Raw genomic sequence first — 25,117 nt, 5'->3', positions numbered from 1 at the left:
ACAAATATTAACACATGTTAATTAAGTTTGCTGAAAATAAACGCAGTTGACAGTGAGAGGACATTTCTTTTTTTGCTGAGTATACATCCAAAGGTACACCTCAAATTGACTCAAAAGATGTCAATTAGCCTACCAGAAGCTTCTAAAGCCATGACATCATTTTCTGTAATTTTCCAATCTGTTTAAAGGCACAGTCAACGTAGTGTATGTAAACTTCTGACCCACTGGAATTGTGATACAGTGAATTATACGTGAAATAATCTGTCTGTGAACAATTGTTGGAAAAATTACTTAGTAGATGTCCTAACTGACTTGCCAAAAACTATAGTTTGTTCACAAGAAATTTGTAGAGTGGTTGAAAAACGAGTTTTAATGACTCCAACCTAAGTGTATGTAAACTTCCAACTTCAACTGTAAATATACAGTACCAGTCAAAAGTTAGGACACACCAACTCCTTCAAGGGTTTTTCTTGTACTATTTTCTACATGGTAAAATAATAATGAAGACATCAAAACTACGAAATAACACATATGGAATCATGTAGTAACCAAAAAAGTGTTAAACATATCAAAATATATTTTATATGTTAGATTCTTCAAGTAGCCACCTTTTGCCTTGATGACATCTTTGCAGTCTCTTGGCATTCTCTCAACCATGTTCGTGAGGTAGTCACCTGGAATGCATTTCAATTAACAGGTGTGCCTTGTTAAAAGTTTATTTGTGGAATTTCATTCCTTCTAAATGCGTTTGAGCCAATCAGTTGTTTTTTGGCAAGGTAGGGGTGGGATACAGAAGATAGAAAATATTTAATATTTCAACTCTGTCATTATGTATTTAGACACATTATGGTAGGTGGAAACATGGAAAATAAAAACGTATAAAGTCAAATACACAGCTGACTGAACTGTGTCCCAGGCAGGTAGAATACTGCATTGCATTCAGATACCTCCCAGCAGTATCTGTGCAAATGGAGGGATTTCAGCTCTGTCAAATAACTGGAGGTCAACGTCATTTTACCACTGCCAATAGAGCCCATGGTGATACTGTAGCTGCTTTTTCATGCTTTTTCATCCATTTGGTTACCTGTGGAGGCTACCTTCCCTGAAGGGAAAGAAATTCAGGGCACTTTCCCACTGGCTCAAATACTTAGTTATTTTTTGGTAATATCTTTGATCACATGGTACTTATTTCACTTTGGGGACTAGTGTACCGAAGCCCATGCACTTACCAGCAATATCAATGAAGTCAAGACCCAGAACTGCGATAGTTTCTCTCTCTCCACACATAATGGTTGGACTTCACAGCTGAGCCATGACACACCGCTGGCAGAAATGTGTTTGAGATGCCTCAACTTTAACTTTTTATCTCAGAGATCAGTATATTTAGCACATTGGCTTTTATCTTTTTCCCCCAGTGCATTGCATTAATTCTGTTTTTTGGAGGTGAATGCATCATCTCAGCATTACACGCCGAGAATGACGGGTGATTCAAATGGATTTTGATACTGAGCAGTACTTTCTCCATCTGGCGTTCATCAATATGTTTCTAAGCGAAGAAATGAAAGGGAATGCTAGATCTGTTCAAGTGCCTCACATAATGGTGTCTGTCTAGATCAGTGATGGTGGAGTGTGACATAATACCATATTCTAATTCAACCAGCAAGAACATTCTGTCTCTCTGTCACTGGATATTAGAAAATGTCCCCTTGAAAATGGGTTGCTTGCAATCTCAGTGAATTGAGCCCACAGCAGCAACCGTATCGAGACAAACGCCACGTCGCAGTGCTGCAACCTAGAGACACAGCTCTTCTCCAACACAACGCAATTGAATTTGAGATAAGTATCGCTCACAAAATCTTTTTAAAAAATCCTCATTTTGGCAATATGGTCTACTGCGTCAACCTATGAAATACTTTAACAAGATACAGTAGAAGTGTACACTACGATTCCAAACAAGATAGTGATAACAATTTAATAGACTGAATTTGAATCTGGGTTTCATGTGCTTCATAAGGCTGTGTCAGCCTAGTCCTCTGAGCTATAGCCTGGGCGTTCATTTGGGGAGCTAAGTCTTAGGGAGCTACTTAGGCAAGGTTACTCATTACACAAGCACGGCTCACTGAACTATAGCCTTTGCATTGACACAAATGTGCACTTCTCTAAGAATCCTCAAATGAAAAGGTGCATATTTGTCAAGCCCCTGCTTGATTCACTTGATACAGTATATGTTTTTCCAAGTTTTATAACAGAAATCTGTCCTGCTAAATAGATTCTGAGCTGATTAAACGCTTTCCTCAGATTGCCAACGTCCTTTGGGCCATTTCTCTGCCCATTAAAAGCTTATTCAAATCATATTTCTCTTCTCATATAAACAAGACGAGCTTTTAGATCCTCAGCAAAAGTCATGATAAGTAGCTTTGCAAACATTTGGCGTCCAGAAGCACATCAACTGTGGCCCTGAATAAACTCGTCTTGTTTGGGAAATGAATTTAGTCAAGGACATAAATGGATTAAGACTCATGAAAAGACTTTTTAATAACATGTACGACATTTTTTCTCACAAATGTCTAACATTGACGGGCCTGAGCTTTCTGTACGGTAACAGAAGAAAGCAGACTCAGGTACTTTCGAAAATATCTGTTGTCTGAGCGAGGGAGTTCCTATAAATTATGAGGACTATGTATTTTGAAAGATGACACTTTGAGGATTACAATAAATACTGCCTTGATGTCATTCAAGCAAGCCAAACACCTGTGAGTCCAAATGTGAGCTTCACATTTCCATATCATAAAACTCTCTTAATATACAGTGTCAACGTTTATGATCACTATGTTTGATGTGCAGTTACAAGATGACATGGCGTTGTACCCTGGGTTGTCCTGAACAGAATGAGACTGTGTTTGATGTATTGTGAAGACAATTTGCCACGGCCCTTGCATCTGAATGCACTCATGACTCCATTCCATATGCACCAAAGTTGCGATCTGCTTCTATGAATTGAACCTAACATCATGTTTCATAATTAAACCAGTCATGTTGGCAATAGAACCAGTTTTCAAATGATGCCCACCTGACCCAGATTGTGATTTATAATGGACTGTGTTTGGATTGCATAAAAAACAACAGTAATTGTATAAAGAAGTTCCTAGTTCCTCAACGGCACAGCTATGAGACCTCAAAAAAGCACCTTAAAGTTGAAGAATCTTTTTAAAGTCATAAAAGCGCATTGAAATTACTTAGGAACTGTGCACACTTTGGAGAGGTGTGTGGCCGTTAGACCTCTCACTCAAACCATTGCCATTTTTTTGGTCTTAAGTTGCACCTACCCCAAATTTCCCCAAAATATTGGTATTATGTTACTGAATGTATCCAGAGTATTTTCAGATTTCGTTATCAACAAATGAGCCTAAAAGTACAGTAAATGTCAGATGCACATAAAATAAAACAGTGTAATGTTTGGATTCAGTCTTGTGACAGGTAAAGTGTTGTGTCCTCATCTTTAGTCTTATAATTATTCCCATAATCTCCAAACTCTTCCCTTTATTTTCTACAATGTTTATGCCCTATCCGTTTAGGACAATTCCCAAGAGTGTAGGGGGTTAACTGTAGAAGTTTGGGTTGCATATTTCAAACAAGACACAGCACAACTCAATGGTTAACTTGTGAGACTCCATCCATTCCCTTTTGTGATGAAACCGAGTTCAACTGTTAGAGCAAGGTCAGCCTGAATTCACCCAGACTTTGAGACATACATTATTTTAATGAGCGAAGAGTTGTTTGCACTTCAGTCTCTAACAAGAACCATGGAATATTGAATTCCTAAACCCACACACTCGATTTTGGATTCTGCCTGCATCCGTTTAGCTAGCAGGAGAGACAAACTGCAACAACAAAAAAAACCAGCATGACAGTAAAATAAACAACCCCCCAACATCCAGACCTTGAAACATGTGTTTAAAGATGAATTATGTGTACAGCTGCTCGTTCCCTGTGGTCAAATAAATTGCAAAAGACTGTCAATATCATCGCTTGTGCTGTTACATTTATTGTACGTTCAGCATCTGCACAGTTTCAGCACCAAAGATTATTGGTTGATTAGGAACAAAGGCAGATTGTGTGAACAATCATACAGTGCCTTCGGAAAGTATTCAGACCCCTTGACTCTTTCCACATTTTGGGAGTTTCTGTATTTTGGGAGTTTCTCCCATTCTTCTCTGCAGATCCTCTCAAGCTCTGTCTGGTTGGATGGGGAGCGTTTCTGCACAGCTATTTTTTGGTCTCTCCAGAGATGTTCGATCGGGTTAAAGTCCAGGCTCTGGCTGGGCTACTCCAGGACATTCAGAGACTTGTCCCAAAGCCACTCCTGTGTTGTCTTGGCTGTGTGCTTAGGGTCGTTGTCCTGTTAGAAGGTGAACCTTCGCCCCATTCTGAGGTCCTGAGCACTCTGGAGCCGTTGTGTTCATGGAGACCTTCAAAAGCTGTAGAAATGTGTCTCGACAAAATCCTGTCCAAGAGCTCTATGGATAATTTCTTTGGCTTGGATTTTGCTCTGACATGCACAGTCAACTGCGGGACCTTATATAGACAGGTGTGTGACTTTCCAAATCATGTCAAATCAAATGAATTTACCACAGGTGGACTTCCATGAAGTTGTAGAAACATCTCAAGGATGATCAATGGAAACAGGATGCACCTTAGCTCAATTTCGAGTCTCATAGCAAAGGGTCTGAATACTTATGCATATAAGGTATTTTATTTTTACATTTTTTATAAATTTGCTACAATTTCGAAAAACCTGTTTTCACTTTATCGTTATGGGGTACTGCGTGTAGATTGATAAGGATATTACATTTTTATTTAATCCATTTTAGAATACGGCTGTAACGTAACAAAATGTGGAAAAAGTCAAGGGGTCTGAATACTTCCTGAATGCACTGTAACTAGATTCAGAATGCCTTTGTCTTGGGTTTAGCTGACAATGCAAGAGCTCAGCGCATTTTATTCACATCACATTGTCAGGCATTACTCAGACGTATAAATGAATTATGTGAAATTATGATTTGTCTTAACTACCGTATGCATCCACAAGTACTGCCATACTGGTGTCTGTCTGGGTGGCGCTGCTTGGTTGGTGCTGCGGGCCATGCGTCATTTCACATTATGAATAATGACCTTAGTTGTCACCTTAACTCGCAGCCAGAGTCCATCCCTTAATCAAAGATGATTAGTTCAATTTACTTCCCCCTGGCAACACTAGAGAGGTCAAACTCACTGCAATTCCCCCGTCATCATCCTTATCTTGACCTTTCTATTTCGGTAAACTGTCTGCATTTGAGACAGGGCATCCAGCATGTGTTCCTCATTTAGGGGAGGAAGTTTGGGAAAGTGTTTGTTTGTCTGGTAAAAGCCAACCAAAAAAACAGCAAAGTACTTTGCTTTGAGTACACTCACTCAATCTGCCGTTTGCACAGTAGTCAAGGCAAGAAAAAACACACAAAAAGGAGAGTGACATGAATACTGAGTGTGGAGCTCTGCTGATATCCCAGACACACAGCATCTCTAACATCTAACACATGTTGGCAGGTGTGGAGTTTGGGTGTGCAGGGCTGAACATGGGGTACTCGTTCGTATGTTGTGCTGTTGAAATTGTGTATGTGTGTGTGTGTGTCATCTACATGTCATCCATGTGTTTGTGTGTGTTGTGTGTGTGTGTGTGTATTTAGGGGGCGGTGGAAACCTCTACCCCCTCAGGTTTCTCTTTGTGATATGTGACTGCAGAGCAGATAAACTGCACCATGCGTCAGATGTGACGGATTCTGTTAAAACGGTTACAAATAACTTGTCTTTATGAAACTATAGAAAATGAAAAAATCTGATGCTGTTATTCTCTCTTCTCTCCTCCTCCTCCTCCTCTTCAAATACATCTGCCTCATGAGGATTCATGAGGTATGTGATGGGAATGAAAATACTCAAGATGTTTGTGTGTTAGTGGTGCCCGGGTCAGCTGTTCGTTCACCCGCAACCGCCCGCAATTGCTAAGTAACCCATCCACAAATGCCCACTATGTGATAAAGTGAAAATCTGAGGTCCGCACCCGACCCTAACCCACAAATATAGAAAATGCCCTGCAGGCTAGAGTCAGAGAGGAGGAGGCCCAGTCACGGACCAGGATGTCTTGCTCCCAGGCAGACTAAATAACTTTTTTGCCCGCTTTGAGGACAATACAGTGCCACTGACGCGGCCTGCAACGAAAACATGCGGTCTCTCCTTCACTGCAGCCGAGGTGAGTAAGACATTTAAACGTGTTAACCCTCGCAAGGCTGCAGGCCCAGACGGCATCCCCAGCCGCGCCCTCAGAGCATGCGCAGACCAGCTGGCCGGTGTGTTTACGGACATATTCAATCAATCCCTATACCAGTCTGCTGTTCCCACATGCTTCAAGAGGGCCACCATTGTTCCTGTTCCCAAGAAAGCTAAGGCACCGTCATCATGAAGTGCTTTGAGAGACTAGTCAAGGACCATATCACCTCCATCCTACCTGACACCCTAGACCCACTCCAATTTGCTTACCGCCCAAATAGGTCCACAAACGATGCAATCTCAACCACACTGCACACTGCCCTAACCCATCTGGACAAGAGGAATACCTATGTGAGAATGCTGTTCATCGACTACAGCTCGGCATTCAACACCATAGTACCCTCCAAGCTCGTCTCGACCACCTGGGTCTCGACCACGCCCTGTGCAACTGGGTACTGGACTTCCTGACGGGCCGCCCCCAGGTGGTGAGGGTAGGCAACAACATCTCCTCCCCGCTGATCCTCAACACTGGGGCCCCACAAGGGTGTGTTCTGAGCCCTCTCCTACTCCCTCTCCTACTCCCTGTTCACCCACGACTGCGTGGCCACGCACGCCTCCAACTCAGTCATCAAGTTTGCGGACGGCACAACAGTGGTAGGCTTGATTACCAACAACGACGAGACGGCCTACAGGGAGGAGGTGAGGGCCCTCGGAGTGTGGTGTCAGGAAAATAACCTCACACTCAACGTCAACAAAACTAAGGAGATGATTGTGGACTTCAGGAAACAGCAGAGGGAACACCCCCCTATCCACATCGATGGAACAGTAGTGGAGAGGGTAGCAAGTTTTAAGTTCCTCGGCATACACATCACAGACAAACTGAATTGGTCCACTCACACAGACAGCATCGTGAAGAAGGCACAGCAGCGCCTCTTCAACCTCAGGAGGCTGAAGAAATTCGGCTTGTCACCAAAAGCACTCACAAACTTCTACAGATGCACAATCGAGAGCATCCTGGCGGGCTGTATCACCGCCTGGTACGGCAACTGCTCCGCCCTCAACCGTAAGGCTCTCCAGAGGGTAGTGAGGTCTGCACAACGCATCACTGGGGGCAAACTACCTGCCCTCCAGGACACCTACACCACCCGATGTTACAGGAAGGCCATAAAGATCATCAAGGACATCAACCACCCGAGCCACTGCCTGTTCACCCCGCTATCATCCAGAAGGCGAGGTCAGTACAGGTGCATCAAAGCTGGGACCGAGAGACTGAAAAACAGCTTCTATCTCAAGGCCATCAGACTGTTAAACAGCCACCACTAACATTGAGTGGCTGCTGCCAACACACTGACACTGACTCAACTCCAGCCACTTTAATAATGGGAATTGATGGGAAATGATGTAAATATATCACTAGCCACTTTAAACAATGCTACCTTATATAATGTTACTTAGCCTACATTATTAATCTCATATGCATACGTAGATACTGTACTCTATATCATCGACTGCATCCTTATGTAATACATGTATCACTAGCCACTTTAACTATGCCACTTTGTTTACATACTCATCTCATATGTATATACTGTACTCGATACCATCTACTGTATCTTGCCTATGCTGCTCTGTACCATCACTCATTCATATATCCTTATGTACATGTTCTTTATCCCCTTACACTGTGTATAAGACAGTAGTTTTGGAATTGTTAGTTCGATTACTTGTTGGTTATTACTGCATTGTCGGAACTAGAAGCACAAGCATTTCGCTACATTAACATCTGCTAACCATGTGTATGTGACAAATAAAATTTGATTTGATTTCATTTCATTTGAGAGATGACAAAACAGGAGGTGCAGGATTTTTTTGTTGTTGCCTAATTTAGGTATAATTCTGATTTTAATTTCCAAGATTTTGGTAGGTTATTTGTATGTCATCTTGTCTATAATTAGATACATGCAGCCTCTCTTCTGTCATTATATGTGGCCATAAAACTCTTCTACACCAGAATAAAGTCATAAATTACAAAATGAATGCTTCAATCTAGTTGACAGTAGTAAAATTCTCTCTGTCATCTCTGCTTCTTTCGCAGAGAAAATATGTTTAGGGACTGAGGAGAAAATGAAATTACTCAAGAACAACAACAAAAACATTGAACGATTTTCTGTGCAGAATGTCCAAATGACATCAGTTTGACCGATTGTAAGGAAATAGAAAACTGTGACCTAATATGTTTCTGATAAGACTGCAGTAGGGCTTGCATGCGTATCCTATTTTATGTGGTTGAAATACTGTCAGTATTTATGACTCTGATAAAGATACTGTAGCACTTCTACTACAGATGATCTCTAAATGTGCATTTTGTATTCTCTCAAGATGCTGAAAGATAGAAATCATATTCTGTTCCTGAAAGAAATGACTCCTGTTCCTGAGGCAAAATATACAGGTGTATAATTTTACTGCAAGAAATGCTTAATTCTGCAGGAGCTAATATTAAGACTATGTGAGAGGTTATAAGCCTATTATAAACAGTCAGTGTTCCGATTTCGGTTTCATTTAACCCATCTGAACATTAGACTACAGTTCCCTTGACGTGCCATAGGCCTACTTGAAGTCCTCTTCATTGTAGGGTATAGTGCCTCACAGTCGTCACACAATATAGGCACTGCTATAATCCTCTTTTACCACTTCAAATCTTTCCCAAACATTACTATTCTGGCCCTCCCTTCTCTTTATTTTCAACTCCATTTCACAGCTTTTCTCTTCCTGAATTAAACTCAGACATTGTCCTTTTTGCCTCAGTGTGTCCACTAACTTTCTCTGCCCGCTCCCAGAAGTGTTTGGTGATTGGTGTGCATTAAGTTGCATGCTGACCAAACCACCTGCCTTGCCTGTGCAAGCTGTAGCAAAATAAATGTACACCTACATGTTATTCAATCATTTCTTCCAAACTGCTCACGCACGTCAACAGGCGTCTGCATAGCCAGGCGTTGAAGTAGAACTTGGTTCTATTTTAGTCGCTTGACATACTGCAAGTCCAGACTCTCCCATCTACTTATTGGTTTTTAGTAGCATACTAACCCACGTGGGTGATTGAAAGATGAACTACAGTAGGTAAACACTCCAGGCCAGTTAGTGGCTCTAATGCACCTTAAAGTTGGTTGGCAACCTCCATATACAATCCACAGAAGAAGAAGAAGAAGGGGAGATTTAACAAAGAAAGCTAAGTTCCCCCTGCTATCTGTGGATTCATTGTTAGAGTAGAGAATATACGATTTAGTTAGAAAATTCTACAGAGATCCAGCAAAAAAAAAATAAACACTGTAATATCATGTCAAATATCAACCCAAAGTTTATCTCCCAGGACAATTTAGCTCGCAACAGCAAGTTAGCTGAATATTTAAAAATGTTTCATGTGTGTTTCAACCTGTCCTCAAATTAATATGGTTGGTTCACAGTTGGTTTTAGTATTTTTTTATACCCCCTTTTTCTCCCCAATTTCGATCTTGTCTAATCGCTGGGCACGGGAGTGGGCACGGGAGGTGAAGGTCGAGTCATGCCTCCTCCGAAACATGACCCGCCAAACCACGTTTCTTAACACCCGTTCGCTTAACCCGGAAGCCACCCGCACCAATGTGTTGGAGGAAACACTGCTCACCTGACGACCGAGGTCAGCCTGCAGGTGACTGCGCACTCCACAAGGAGTCGCTAGAGCGCGATGAGCCAAGTAAGGCTCCCCTCACGGCCAAACCCTCCCCTAACCCCGAGGATGCTGGGCCAATTGTGCACCGCCCAATGGGACTCCCGATCACAGCCAGGTGTGATACAGCCGGGGATTGAACCTGGGTCTGTAGTGACACCTCTAGCACTGCGATGCAGTGGTGGAAAAAGTACCCAATTGTCATAATTGAGTAAAAGTAGATACCTTAATATAAAATTATTCAAGTAAAAGTGAAAGTCACCCAGTAAATTACTACTTGAGTAAAAGTCTAAAATGATGGTTTTAAAATAAATCAAATGTTATTGGTCACATACACATGGTTAGCAGATGTTAATGTGTAGCAAAATGCTTGTGCTTCTAGTTCTGACAGTGCAGTAATATCTAACAAGTAATCTAACTATTTCACAACAACTACCTTGTACACACAAGTGTAAAGGAATGAATAAGAATATGTACATATACATATATGGATGAGCGATGGCTGAACGGCATAGGCAAGATGTAGTAGATGGTATAGAGTACAGTATATACATAGGAGATGAGTAATGTAGGGTATGTGAACATTATTAAAGTGACATTATTAAAGTGGACTAGTGATCCATTTATTAAAGTGGCCAATGATTTCGAGTCTGTATGTAGGCAGCAGCCTCTCAATGTTAGTGATGGCTGTTTAACAGTCTGATGGCCTTGAGATAGAAGCTGTTTTTCTGTCTCTCGGTCCCAGCTTTGATGCACCTTTACTGACCTCGTCTTCTGGATGGTAGCGGGGTGAATAGGCAGTGGCTCGAGTGGTTGTTGTCCTTGATGATCTTTTTGGCCTTCCTGTGACATTGGGTGCTGTAGGTGTCCTGAAGGGCAGGTAGTGATGCTTTGTGCAGACCGCACCACCCTCTGGATATCCTTGCGGTTGTGGGTGATGCAGTTGTCGGTGATACAGCCCGACAGGATGCTCTCAATTGTGCATCTGTAAAAGTTTGTGAGGGTTTTAGGTTACAAGCCAAAACTCTTCAGCATCCTGAGGTTGATGAGACGCTGTTGCGCCTTCTTCACCACACTGTCTGTGTGGGTGGACCACTCCGAGTGCCCTAACATCCGCCCTGAAGGTTGACTCATCATTGTTGCTAATCAAGCCTACCACTGTTGTGTCATCTGCAAACTTGATGATTGAGTTGGAGGCATGCATGGCCATGGGGGGATGGGGGGGGCTTGGAGAATACTATAGTGTTGCTGAGCTGTAGTCAATGAACAGCATTCTTACATAGGTATTCCTCTTGTCCAGATGGGATAGGGCAGTGTGCAGTGTGATGGCGATTGCATCGTCTGTGGACCTATTGGGGTGGTATGCAAACCCGGGGGCAAACTACCTGCCCTCCAGGACATCTACACCACCCTATGTCACAGGAAGACCAAAAAGATCGTCAAGGACAACAACCACCCGAGCCACTGCCTGTTCACCCCGCTATCATCCAGAAGGTGAGGTCAGTAGAGGTGCATCAAAGCTGGGACCGAGAGACTGAAAAACTGCTTCTATCTCAAGGCCATCCGACTGTTAAACAGCCATCACTAACATTGAGTGGCAGCTGCCAACATACTGACTCAAATCTCTAGCCACTTTAATAATGAATAATTGGATCTAATAAATGCATCCCTAGTCACTTTAAACAATGCCACTTTATATAGTGATTTCATACCCCCACATTACTCATCTCATATGTATATTCTGTACTCTATACCACACGGCCATTGCTCATCCATATATTTATATGTACATATTCTTATTCCATCCATGTATAAGGTAGTTGTTGTGAAATTGCTAGATTACATGTTAGATATTACTGGTAAGGATGAGGTGATATGATCATTGACTAGTCTTTCAAAGCACTTCATGATGACAGAAGTGAGTTTAGTTCAGTTACCTTTGCCTACTTGGGTACAGGAACAATGGTGGCCACCTTGATGCATGTGGGGACAGCAGACTGGGATAGGGAGAGATTGAATATGTCTGTAAACACACCAGGCAGCTGGTCTGCGCATGCTCTGAGGTGGCGGCTTGGGATGCCGTCTGGCTCCGGCAGCCATGCGAGGGTTAACACGTTTAAATGTCTTACTCGCGTTGGCCACGGAGAAGGAGAGGGGGGGGGCAGTCCTTGGTAATGGGCCGTGTCGGTGGCACTGTATTATCCACATATTATCCAAATAAGGTATATAAGTATTTAAAGGTATGAATCATTTGAAATTCCTTATATTAAGGAAACGGCACTATTTTCTTCTTCTTCTTTTTTTACGGATAGCCAGGGGCACACTCCAACAGTCAGACATAATTTACAAACCATGCATTTGTGCTTCGTGTGTCCATCAGATCAGAGGCAGTAGGAATGACCAGGGAGGTTCTGTTTATAAGTGTGTGAATTGGATCATTTTCTGTCCTGCTAAGCATTCAAAATGTAATGAGTACTTTAATGAGTAAAAAGTACATTCTTTTCATAAGGAATGAAGTAAAATAAAAGTTGTCAAAAATATAAATAATCAAGTAAATTACATACAGTATACCCCAAAAACCTACTAAGTAGTACTTTAAAGTATTTTTACTTAAGTACCTTACACCACTACTGAGATGCAGTGCCTTAGACTGCAGCGCCACTCAGGAGGCGCCTGATTTTAATATTTTAACATGAGTGTTGTGAACGCGTGAGGTGGGGATAGACAAAATCAGCATGCGCACGCTGGCGCATGCCTCAAGCCAGTTTGGTCAGCATGTTAGGCAGTAAAGCTATAGGCTTACACACTAATGCCAGATAGACTGAAGGAAATCAACAAGCTCTCACATTCTCACATGAAAAGTAGACGTTCATCCATGTTTCTCAAACGTCCAAATGTTGAAGTTATTCCAAACGTCTTATTTCGAAGTGTTTAAGGTCAAGATTAGGCATTAGCTCTGAATTGTTAAGGTTAGAGTTGTTTTCGCTTTATTCAACCAGACCGCCACCCACCCGCCCTGATGTTGGAGAGAGGAAAGGAGGGAGGGAGCTGGGAATTATGGAGGGAGGGAGGAGGGAGGGCGATTTAGATGGGAAAAGAACTGGGGACAACCATGTTGCATTAAAGGTCATTTTTCAGGAGTTGGTATGTATGGAGTATAGAGCCACAAAATATCACAGAGCTGGCTGGGATGAGGATGCACACACACACACACACACACAAACACACACACACACACACACACACACACACACACACACACACACACACACACACACACACACACACACACACACACACACACACACACACACACACACACACACACACACACACACACACACACACACACACACACACACACACACACCTGCCCTTCAGCTCTGCCTGGCTGCTATCAAATATAAGCGTTATGAGACAGCAAAACGCATTAGCGCCTATTGAAAGTGTCCTTACTGCCAAGCTGAATCCCACAGGGTATATGAGGAGCCCTGCTTCAATAACAGTTTGTGATCTAATTTGACGTATGACCACCTATTTTACAATTCCAATGGAAGGTAGTGTACCGCAGGGCACTACTCTGCCTTTGCTTGCAGAACACCTTCACATACTGTATATACACACTCAAATGCATTCAGATAGGTATTTTCCACTTCCTGAAGTTATTGGACACAGGGAGATGTTGATAAAATGGCATAAACGATAACATACATTTTTCATTAAGGATATTCACGCTAGATACACTGTAAAAATACAGTTAATGTTCAGGTCTTGGAGAAGCGGTGGGAGTTGAATAGGCTAAAATGCTTTAAGCATCTCTTTTGAGTGCTGTGTTTGATCCCAGTGTTATTTCTCTAATTAGCTTAGGGCTAACTCACTATGCTACATGCTGTGCGCTGCAGACAGACATGCTTCACATTAATCACTTCGAGCACGCAAACTCCTGAATTCTCAGTCAATTCTAATATTATTTCAAGGCTTAGAGGACTGTCATGGGGTTGACATAGGTTCTTTGTCATAAATGAATTTTCCGTAGAGATAATACATCATGTGCTTTTGAAACACTCCATTAGCTCGGCTCTATTAGCACCCAGAAGATGACATTATATCAACGAGACAGTGAGTGCCATAAATTCTATATTCCAACCAAGATTCTATATTTGATCCAAGCCTTCTCCAGAGACAGAAGAGGATCTGCCTATTTGATTTGAGCCTCAGCACACTGCTGTGAGGATGTCATCGTCATGATTCAGAAAGAAGTGCCATACACTCCCAAATAGGTGAACTCATCAGAATACAGTCCCACTTACCTGCATGATGATAAATGTCTAACAATTTACAGAACAGATTTAGCCATTTTTATAATAATTTTGTCACTGTAGTAGCTATGTCATCTGAGGTGCCAAATAATATCTGTGGTGCCAAAACTGGGCTGCAGTACAGCACTGAGTGGGTAGAGTGATGTCGTTAATGGCTCTGGTGTAGAGATACAGTACATTCCTCAATAAACTGTCCAGTGTGTCCTGAGGTGTGCCTGTAAATGACAAAGACAGGTAGCATTTATCTACAAGACAGACCAATATTGTGGTTTAGTCTTGTGCATGTAATGTGTTGTATTCATTAGATCTTGAACTAGTTGCTCTCGTTGGTTAACGTGACTGAGACTGTGTCTTGCTAACTCTAGAAAAAGTAGTCAAAAGTCAAAAGAAATGTAGCACAATTGTGGATTTCAGAAGTGGAGTGTTGCTAATCAACTCAGTTCATAGCCTTACCTGACCTCAGAAAGAATAGATTAGGATTGTCAAACACAAACTGTGTTTTTATTATTTTTTGACCTCCTACACATTTCTCATAACTCAACAGCTTGTCGTGCAGAGTAAAGTGGACTGTTATTATGTTGAGATATTGCAGTCCTTTCATTTTTAATTTGGAATTCAATCAGCCCTCCCTTTCCTCATCTCAACAAAAGGAAATTGCCAATGCTAATGAATGGCAGAGGATAATTATCCAGTTAGTGTTTAAGAGTAATGTAAACCCTGTTGAATTTCTCAGATAAATACATTTAAAAAAACAATTGTCATACTTGAATAGAAGTAAAGACACCTAAATAGAAAATGACTCAAGTAAAAGTGAAAGTCACCCAGTAAAGTATCAAAAGTAAATGTAATTGCTCAAATGTACTTAAGTATTCAAATAAAAAAAGTATACATCATTTCAAATTCTTTATGTCAAGCAAACCAGATGGCAAAATGTTCCTGGTTTTTCTTCTAATTTGCCGATAGTCAGGGACACACTCCAACACTCAGACATCATTTACAATTGAAGCATTTGTGTTTAGTGAGTCCGCCAGATGATAGGCAATAAGGATGACAGGGGATGTTCTCTTGATAAGTGTGTGAATTTGACCTTCAAAAGCATTCAAAATGCAATGAGTACTTTTGGGTGTCAGGGAAATCTAATGGAGTAAAAAGTACATCATTTACTTTAGGACTGTAGTGAAGTAAAAGTAGTCAAAACTATAAATAGTAAAGTAAAGTATAGATACTGTCAAAAACGAAGATCCCAGAAATGTGTTTACATCCCTGTTAGTGAGCATTTCTCCTTTGCCAAGATAATCCGTCCACCTGACAGATATATCAAGAATCTGGTTAAACAGTATAATCATCACACAGGTGCGCAATAAAAAGCCACTCTAAAATGTGCAGTTTTGTCAAACAACACAATGCCACAGACGTCTCAAGTTTTTTGGGAGTGCAGGAATGACTATCAGAGCTTTTGCCAGAGAATTTCATGTGAATTTCTCTACCATAGGTCGCCTCCAACGTCTTTTTAGAGAATTTGGCAGTACACCCAACCGGCCTCACAACCGCAGACCACGTGCAACTACGCCAGTCCAGGACAACCACATCCGGCTTCCTCACCTGCGGGATCGTCTGACCCCAGCCACCTAGACAGTAGATGAAATTGTAGGTTTGCACAACAGAAGAATTTCTACACAAACTGTCAGAAACCGTGTCAGGGAAGCTCCTCTGTGTGCTCATTGTCCTCACCAAGGTCTTGACCTGACAGCAGTTCGGCATCGTAACCACCTTCAGTGGGCAAATGCTCACCTTCAATGGCTACTGATACGCTGGAGAAGTGTACTCTTCATGGATGAATTCTGGTTTCAACTGTACCGGGCAGATGGCAGACAACGTGTATGGTATCATGTGGGTGAGCTGTTGCTGATGTCAACGTTATGAACAGAGTGCCCCATGGTGGCGGTGGGGTTCTGGTATGGGCAGGCATAAGTTACGGACAACAAACACAATTGCATTTTATTTATGTCAATTTGAATGCACAGATATACTGTAACATGATCATGAGGTCCATTGTTGTGCCATTCATCTGCCGCGATCACCTCTTGTTTCATCACGCTAATGGACGGGCCCAATGTTGCAAGGATCTGTACCCAATTCCTGGAAGCTGAAGATGTCCCAGTTCTTCCATGTCCTGCATACTCACCAGCCATGTCACCCATTGAGCATGTTTGGGATGCTCTGGATCGACCTGTACGAAAGTGTGTTCCAGTTCCCGTCAATATCCAGCAACTTCACACAGCCATTGAAGAGGAGTGGGACAACATTCCACAGGCCACAATCAACAGCCTGATCAACTCTATGCGAAGGAGATGTGTTGCACTGCATGAGGCAAATGATGGTCACATCAGATACTGACTGGTTTTCTGATCCACATCCCTACCTTAAAAAAAAAGTTATCCATGACCAACAGATGCACCTTCGATGGCTACTGGCACGCTGGAGAAGTGTACTCTTCACGGATGAATCCCGGTTTCAACTGTACCGAACAGGTGGCCGAGTATGGCATTGTGTGGGCATCGTGTGTATTCCCAGCCATGTGAAATCCATAGATTAGGGCCTTAATGCATTTATTTAAATTGACAGATATCTTTATATGAACTAACTCTAATCTTTTCAATTTGTTGCATGTTGCGTTTATATTTTTGTTCAGTGTAGTATGGAAAAGGGGATAAATAGTCTAGCTACTTCCTTCACTTTCAGCAACCTGGACATCTAGGTGTGTGGAATCTGTGAGCAATCAAGAGCCCGACCAAGGTCCCAACAGGCCGAGCGCCACGCCTTCATATTAAAAGATAAAAAATGATTCAATCTTTCAATCGACTTCTCATCACCAAGATTTCAAAGCACTCCATCTCCCATTGGAGCTGGGACACATCCCCATGGATCGACTCCAACCACCACCGGTTCAACCACACCTCTCAGTGTTCAACTGTCGCTCTCCAAAAAAAAGAATGCTACTTAGTATGACCAAGGCTTTTCTTCTTCAATCTCTTCTTCCGTTTGCAGTGGAGACAGAAACTGGGGTGACGGGAAGATAATTATCCAGATATGGCGTTTACCCTCCAGCCAGACACCCAAATGAAGTGTCGTCCACGTCCACATTCGCTCTCTCTCTCTCCTTCGCTCGCACAGACGAGTGATGACAGTTGGCAGTCATTGAAGCCTACTGCGATCAGGCACATTTTTTTTCTTCTAAGCAGGCTAATCAGCTAATTAGCATCGAATATAGATTATGAGACAAGCCCATGATATGATAAAGCCATTGAGCCTGATATTTTTAACACATTATTTTTGGAAAGCGTCTGTAGCTAATGTGAGACCTGTAAGTGATGTGGACCTTGGATAACCCACAGCTGTGAGCTAATAGAATAATGCTATTAGTTGTATAATGCTATATGCATGAAGTACACTAATGAGCCTGTATTTACTTAATTAAGCAGTATTATATACTGTATCTTGGTATTTACATGTAGGCTCTCCAGAAGTCAGTGGTGCATGTCTTTGTATTACCCCTGCTGCAACCAAACTCTGCCACTGTCTGCATAAGCCAATGTCCCCAATAAAATCTGTAAAATCATTGAGTCATTCTTCATTCGGCACCTGTACATAGCTCATCTGTAAATAGCCTATCCAACTACCTCATCCCCATACTGTATTTATTTATTTATTTATCTTGCTCCTTTGCACCCCAGTATCTCTACTTGCACATTCATCTTCTGCACATCTATCACTCCAGTGTTTAATTGGTATATTGTAATTACTTCGCCACCATGGCCTATTTATTGCCTTACCTCCCTTATCTTACCTCATTTGCACACACTGTATATAGACTTTTTCTACTGTATTATTGACTGTATGTTTGTTTATTCCATGTGTAACTCTGTGTTGTTGTATGTGTCGAACTGCTTTGCTTTATCTTGGCCAGGTCGCAGTTGTAAATGAGAACTTGTTCTCAACTAGCCTACCTGGTTAAATAAAGGTTTAAATATATATATATATATATATATATATCTTTAGATGTCATGGACACTGTGGTAGTCTAGGTAAGTATGTTGTCTTAATCTGGCACAGGGTGTATATCTCCTACTGCACTAATGTCATTGCAAAGGATTTCAATATGTATCTGAGTTATTCAATATTTTTTACAGAGAGAGGCTTCAGATGTCCTGAACTCTAATCAATTTCTACTCAATGTCTGGCACCTCACTGTCACTAAAGCATTATCAGTACCCTTTATCGGTATCCCAAATGATTGTTACTTTAATCCATTAATTTGTAGCCAGCTATATCTGCAAACTACTCTTCAGATGTTTCTCAAATAGTTATTCGCAGCTAAATATTCTTATTATTGGTAAACTGTCCAGACTCCATTTTTATTTTCATGCACTCCAAAAACAATACAAAAAACTGGGTCAAAATCTTGTATTATCAGAATTGGTCTTCTCTAAGCTCTCCTCTCTCTTTGTTCCATTTGACTATCTAGACGGAGCACCTATAACATTTACCAGCGATGAACTGCGGTTTTCACCATGATATTTATGAAAATAAGTCATTATAGATAGGGACAATACATGAAAGAGAGCGACCCACGTGTTTTAAGGCCTCCATCATTCATAATAATTGAGAAGATAATCCTATCAAAAGGGAATTGAACAAAAAAAATGTCTAAGGTCAAGCTCTGAGACTCTGGAGAAAGAATGTTCCCACCCCTCATTGACAAGAACACATATGGGAAAATGTTTTGGGAGGGCGTCTGCTAGGCACTTTCATGATTGCAAAAAAACAATTCTGAAATGTAAGGAGGAGTGGGTATATGCTTTGAGGGTGTTCATTTTCAACTTAAGTCTTTGGAAGAAAAAAGACAAATACTTGTTTGAATAAACTTTTATTCTCAGCCTGCCAATAAGTTTCTCAACAGACTACTTTTAATTAAAAAAAACATTAACCACATTGGTACTTGGTAAGTAAGAAGTGCACAGCTAATCTTTGTAAAAGCATTTTGTGTAAAGCTTTGAATAGTTATTCCTCATTATGTCCAATATAGTGTATTTCTTCCCACATCACATCAGTAATCATGAACGATTCGAGCATTTGAATCATTTTAGGTGCATTGTATCATGATGTCAATATTCTTCTGTAAACACTATTTCACATTAAGCAGGAACCGTGGAATGTTGAGGTCAGTTTATTTACTAGATGTATTGATTGTGACATGTGAATATGCTGCCACAGCAGCTGAGGAAAATCTAGATATTAAACAACAGAAAACATCAAAAGCTAATTTACAACTGGAATTGAGAACAAAATAAATGTAGCGCTGGGAAGCCAAGACCTCCCATCTGCTCTGCTGGGGGATAGATGTACTGTGACCATCTGTGCATGGGGCTGTCTTTCACATCTACACTAGTTGGACAAATACTTCCCCAAATCACTGCATTCTCCAAGTTAATTAGTTCTCCATCAGTATCTAGCCTATATTATATATTTGAATATTTTGAAATGTAAAGGGAAGCCATAAACCACAAGGGTGATATATGTGGGATATATGTCTGTGCAATACATCTAAAATACAGCTTCTGTGAAAAACACAAAAATATACAAAACCTCCTAACACAACAATATGATAATGTGGACTGTAACAGCTGTTTACACACCAACTCCCAACTGTTGCATTTCTCATGCACTGAGCCTTTAAAATCAGAATTTCCATGTCTTATTCTTGTATAATTTTTCTTATTTTCGTGAATTCTTTCTGATCTGAGACAGACTCTGGTCATTATAGCCAGACTGCTGTACCTTGGGTTAGTTCTGACAAATGTCCCAGATTTGATCACCTGCTCGACAATACTCCCACATCCTGTCTCCAGCTCCATAAATTACTAACCAAGACAGAGCAGAGAGAGAGAGAGAGAGAGAGACAAGAGAGAGACCACGACTGAAAGAGAGAGATAGAGTGAGAGAGAGGGACAGAGAAAAAGAGAGACAGAGGCCAAGATCGAGGTCGAGGAAATGAAAGAGAGAGAGAGAGAGAGAGAGAGAGAGAGAGAGAGAGAGAGAAAAGCCTTCAATGTCACCTACCGTCCGTTCCGCAAGAGGCCAGTGGCAGCTACCCTCCGTGGATGATTCACATTGTGGGACATAATTACCAGCGTGACATTTCCTGTTAATTGGGTTACCAATGACTTCTCGCAAGGATTTCTTAGAGAAAGGTCATTTCTGGCTCCAGTCAAAGTATTTCCTCCTCCTCCTCCTCCTCGTGTTTTGATGGAGATGGAAGGGAGAAATAAATTATTTGATTGTCAATAGACTTGGTGCGTGGTTGAAGTTGTGTTGGCGATGACAAGCGCAGCAGGCACACACGCCCACTATACAGTAACATGAACAAGCTACTTTGTATGTCGGATAACCAAGGCAAGGCATGCGCATCTGTCCCTTTTGAAACAACACCCACTGTCACATGCAAGGAACATAATTAATAAAATAACGAAGATCTGTTGTGGCTGCTGCTACTCGTAATGTCGACTCATTCTAGGTTTAGGACGTCATTATTGTTATGATGTTCGGTCATCATCAGCTGAAACCCAAAAGAGATAACACATCATTCTTGGTCAGACCAGCTTTCTTAGCTCACATGTCCGCAGAGTACCATTTGATATCCACTAGCCGTTATCACTAAGCCAAATCAAAGAATTGTCGGCTATAGCCTAGCGCAACGACAATGTGATTCAAATCTTCTTTTCAAATTGGTGACCTTCACTTATCTGTCGGAATCCTCTACCATGTCTGTCCTTCTTTGTGAACATGAATTCATATCTGTCTGTACAACAAAGCGCTGTCCCCATGGTGAGACCTCTCATGGCAACAGTGGACAAAAAGGAGAGGAGCTCTGAGTCAGAGCTAACAAGTTAGCTGGAGATAAGCTAGCAAAAAGACACTGTTCGTCACATTACGTTCACTACAGCACTGTGACATGGTTGACCTGGAGCGAGCACACTTGGAATGGCTTCACATGCTATACATAGAAGTGAGACGACGCAAATGCAGGGTGGTCCAGAGGATATGAAATGTTCCCCTGTACGGTTCAAACTAACTGTACGACCATGTGGAATGCAAATGGTATCCACCTTCTAATAAAAAAAAATGTATCCACTGTTTCACAAAGACTGATCACGGCTAATGTTTAGGGAATAGCTAATACTGCTTGAAAAATATTCCAGAACAGACTTTTCAGAATCAGGCCATTTGTGGCAAAGCTATTGCATGTTCAGCAGTTGGACAGACCTACATAAGTTATTGCACTAGTGACCCCATGACTTAAAGGGCACTACCTACTCGCCTATCTCCCACTGAGCGGCATTATAAACACGTCTTGTCGTCCGTCACCAGGTGACAATAGAAGAGTCAAAGCCTTGCTGTTTGAGTGATTCCGTTGTTCACTCAGTTTACTTTTGCGATGAACTAATCAGGTCAGCAGCTGGGGGAGCTGGCCCCAAGGTGTTGCCTAGCAACGGCGGGGGGGGGGGGGGGGCGCCGTGGCCAGACTACATGGCTGATGTGTGAGAGTTACTGCCGCAGTAAAACTGTCTCTCAGCAAGTGTCTGATTTTGTGCCTCTTTGCCAAAGTGGTGGAAGGAAGGCACGCATACCACTTTGTTTGAGCAAGTACACTTTTATTAAGTAGGAGAAGAGATTGGGGGACACACTGGATGTCTGGATCGTTCCCATAGTGTAATCATAGTTTATATGGAAGACATTGTAATGCGGCAGCACCAGGCATAATAAATAGTTTAAACTCTGCACCATGACTTTTTGTAATAATACTTCAATGCCCCCAAGGTCTGCTTTGATAACAAAATAATGTAATAATATTTTTGGGATATATCTATATCATATAATTGAATATATCACCTTCACAATTCACATTCTCTCCTTCGCTCTTTGGTCTCCACAGGGACACTTGGCTTTGCCTGAAGATATGTTTGCTTGCCAAATTGCAAATAGTGCATCAGAGGAGGATACCTGACCGTAAGTTACGACCTTGTAAATGAAGCGTTAGCATCACAGAATGTAATGCTTCTCCTACACAATGTTAAAGTCGCTTTCGCTAAGTGCATCATAATGAACACGGATGAAGCACAGATTAATTGACAATTAAAGTTCTATTTTATTGCACATTTACAATATGGCCATGTCTAGTCTTCAGACTCAGGGGTGGCAGGTTGGTGCCAATCTCAGGAGCATAAAGACTGCATGTGCAGAAATGGTTTCAACATGATCACCATTGCTTTGTTACTTGTTCCAAAGGTAATGATGACCACTTACTCCTCCACGGATGAGTACAAGAACACATTGACTACACAACCAATATGTCAGACATACTTTATACTCCCATCACTTGTGCTCTACATTCTGTATGTCCTCAGTAAATGCTAGCATTATAACTGAGTGTTACTACAGGACGGTGTGAACATACTGACATCTTGATAAGCAGTCTGGACTTGTGCAAGAGTTCCATGTTTCCGTCATTCATTAGTGAAGAAGTTTAAATGCCAAAAAAAAACCTGTCTGGAACAAACTAGTTTCCCACATTGGTGAGATTCAGACAGTGTTCCCATGGGTTTTTCCTCTGCGTGATATTCTTCCTGTGAAGCAGAAACCCTTGTTTCTGATAGCATGAGAGCATTAACTGACAAATCTAAGTTGCATTGGATCCATCTCCCTCTGGCTTTGGGCTCCTGCTAGCAACTCTGTCACTGGTTTATTTGTAGATTACAGGGCCTGTTGATTTTGGGAATGTTTCTTTCCCCAACATCAAAGACTGACTGATCTCTCTATCTCACAGTGAGGGGCAGAGACACTTAAAAAAAATGTGCATTGGTTTTCCACACCCTGTTGAGACACTGTTTTGCTGTATCTATAATATTGCAGTCCCCAATCCTTCTGATTTACTCTCCTCTCCAAACTGGATATGAGCTTGACATACCAATCACACTGCAGCGTCTGATAGCCGGAACGATTTAACAGGATAAGCCGATATGTCATAACGGGGGAGACATGGGAGAATAAAGACGGAGCACTTGATCTGGTGTGAAATTTAATTATGCGTGCTTGCAATAATTATTCACAAGTTGTTTGTGGAAAATGCAACCATTAGTATATTCTTCATGTGGAAATAAAAGTACAACTGCAAGAGCTCCTTCAAGAGCCATAGTGTTGTCTAATGTCACAGAGCATTGAAGAGTGTCTCCTGTAGTGTAGTGGAGGAAAGTGGTTTGCCATTTATGCCATTTATCCCACTCCCACTCATATGGTTTACAGGAATTAAGGAGGTGTGGTTGAGTAAATCAAATGAGTGCAGAGAACACATGTAGGAACATCACGTCTTCTATCTTTCTATATGTGATATTTTGTTTTCTAAAGGGAAGGATCACACAGCTTGATTCACATCATTGAGATGCAAGATCCTTCATTTCAAGGATTGTTTTCAAGATGTGGTAGATAAAGGTGTATCTTTCTTTTTGTGACCAAATAAATGTAAAAATACATTGAAAAATGTGTCAATTTTCTTTTGGGGGGGGCAGGGGTTACAGATACAATATATAAATTCAGATAATTTCATAATTAGTTCATATCATATATACATGTGGGCTGCCACTCAAAAATAAAAAATAAAAACAAATATAATGTGTTGATCATTTTGAGAACATCACAGCGTTAGATAAAGGTGCATCTTGTTCCAGATTTTACATTTGGGTGGTGATTGAACTGCCATTGGCAAAACATCTACCCCTGCTTTACCGAGTAATCATGTTCATTATGAAAGTAATCTCATTGAACACTTTGATAAGAACAATGCTGCTGTGATCAGTGAGGAAATCAAAATAGGATTACTTACCCCTAGCTAGGCTTTCTAAAAAGATTAAGTGCTCTTAAGCAGTAATCAAAGTATTACTATCCAAGAATACTGTTTAATACCTGGTTGATTGCAATTGATAAACACATTTAAAAAAGAGATGCTGCTGTGGTTAGCTACCTGGTGTATGTACAGGCGGCACAATGGTGCAGTTCAAATTGTGTCCCTCTCTTCGAGATTATATATTTGTCATATCGGTGCACTCGGGGCTTGTGACCATAGCAACAAAGCACATCTCGTGATCTACTTGGTGTGTGACAGCTGATTGGTGAGAACACTCTGAGATTACTGTCATTATCCAGCTCTGAAGGTAGATAATCGGATTGATGGTGAACGAAACCTTACATTCGAGTTGTCATGTCAACTATTGACAATGTAATGACCTAGCAAGAAAAACATTATATTGTTAGAAAAAGAACACAGATTTCCAACAGGTTTGAAATAGTTGTTTTGTTGTGCGCTGACATATCACTTACTCTGAAATACCCTTACATGTCCTTCAGATTGTCCTCTGCCTTGTGTAATCACATTTGGTAATGGAAATATAATCTCTGGTGGATAGATTCTGACCAAACTGCGTGTGAATTTAGTTCTGGGATAACCAATATTAATGGCAATACAATGTAATACTTTAATAGTGTAAGTAATTGTTCTTAAATTCAAGTAAAACACCAAGGTTTTTACTCAGAGATTTGCCACTGAGGCACTTTACAGGTATTGCCTAGCTCCAAAAACCACAATGTTTGTTATATCCACGTGTGATTGGTTACTTAAGATTTGTTCAAATGTAACTTCCTCTATTTTTTCAAAATGTTCCATTTGACAGTGTCATATCAGTTG

Source organism: Oncorhynchus kisutch, linkage group LG9, assembly GCF_002021735.2.
Source record: "Oncorhynchus kisutch isolate 150728-3 linkage group LG9, Okis_V2, whole genome shotgun sequence".
NCBI classification, from domain to species: Eukaryota; Metazoa; Chordata; class Actinopteri; order Salmoniformes; family Salmonidae; genus Oncorhynchus; species Oncorhynchus kisutch.
The sequence above is the reverse complement of the archived record's forward strand: the minus strand, read 5'-3'. Positions refer to the sequence as shown.